The sequence below is a fragment of the Macaca mulatta genome, chromosome 7, assembly GCF_049350105.2.
Source record: "Macaca mulatta isolate MMU2019108-1 chromosome 7, T2T-MMU8v2.0, whole genome shotgun sequence".
NCBI classification, from domain to species: domain Eukaryota; kingdom Metazoa; phylum Chordata; class Mammalia; order Primates; family Cercopithecidae; genus Macaca; species Macaca mulatta.
In genome coordinates this window covers 98,925,572-98,927,009 of record NC_133412.1, presented here as the reverse complement: position 1 = coordinate 98,927,009, position 1,438 = coordinate 98,925,572, and the positions used below count along the sequence as shown (strand labels likewise).

The following is a 1,438-nucleotide window of genomic DNA, read 5'->3' as shown; positions in this document are numbered from 1 at the left end:
GTGTTTGGTTTTCTGTCCTTGTCATAGTTTGCTCAGAATGATGGTTTCCCTACAAAGGACATGAACTCATCCTTTTTTATGGCCACACCTGTAATCCCAGCACTTTAGGAAGCCAAGGGAAGTGGATCACTTGAGCACAGGAGATCGAGATCAGCCTAGGTAACATGGTGAGACCCCATCTCTATCAAAAATTACAAAAATTAGCCAGGTGCAGTGGTGCATGCTTGTAGTCCCAGCTACTTAGGAAGCTGAGGTGGGAGGATCGCTTAACGCTGGGAGGTCGAGGCTACAGTGAGCTGAGATTGCACTACAGCACTCCAGCCTGGGCAACAGAGTGAGACCCTGTCTATTTAAAAAAAAAAAAAAAAAAGAGTAAGTAACATTTCTTCAATTTGACCTGATATGTATTGAAGAAAACCAGCATCTGAGGCCCATGGAGAAAGAAAAAGAATAAACTTGGACAAAGAAACAGACATGCATAAAGGGAAGAAAATGGAAAGAGACACAGGAGTAAATGGCCATCTACAAGAAGAGAGGCTTGGACAGATTCTTTCTGCTCAGCCCTCAGAGGGAACCAAACCTACTGACACTTTGATTTCAGACTTCGAGCCCCTGGTGTCATGCAGAAATGGGATTTAGTTACAAAGTTTACAGTTTTTTCAGAGGAAAGACAGCCTGGAAAGTCAGACCCCAGTTCTTTTTGTTCTGGAATCCTCTCAAATTTACTCAGGATTTTCACTGCTCTGTCTGTCACCTAAGGACATCAGTGGTGAATGTAGCAGGCTAGAGACTGACTTCCAAGACTAGGTAACAAGCGCTATACCGCTATACCTCAGCTAAAGGCAGACTGGAGCACAAATGGCGTACAAATGCAATATCCCCCAGATGCCTGGAGCACACACATTCTGCTTCTGTTTCCTGTGGGGCAGAAAGGTGAATCAACTGAGCACTAGTTTCCAAAATACTGTTTCTCATAATGAAAGTGACTGAGTGATCTTGGATTGACAAGCACTCACCATCAGCAAAAATCTGAGTTTGAGAATGTATGCAGGTATAAAGAAACAAAGGAAGCCATATTTTTTACATAGCTAAGTTTATAACAGTATAAATACTGCATGATTTTCATTTCAGCAAATGTGCTTGGCACTTTAATCAAGAGCTGGGAATACAGGGATGCATGTCTCTCACGTATTGACTCAAGACTGGTGCCAAAGCAGTGTAAGGCACATTCCATGCATCATCAACATCCCACACATCAGATCAACTTGTAAATTTCATTATCAATCCTCAGCAAATTAACAAACTGAGGATTACCAAGATTTTGTTAATCTTGGTAATTTGTCACATCATTGCTGATTCATTGGCAGGGATCAAACCCAGGTCCACTCAACTCTGCTGCCTGCCTTTTATTCACAAGGCCATAGGAAGCTTTGAGTAG

The 1,438-nt window shown here is 42.4% G+C and overlaps 1 non-coding gene across 1 annotated transcript; it reads left to right on the top strand.

Moving 5' to 3' along the window:
* Window positions 1–364: 364 nt before the first annotated feature.
* On the top strand, window positions 365–430 carry LOC114680010 (small nucleolar RNA SNORD37). Its single transcript, XR_003732087.2, has one exon. It is a non-coding gene; the product is annotated as a small nucleolar RNA SNORD37 (small nucleolar RNA).
* Window positions 431–1,438: the final 1,008 nt, after the last annotated feature.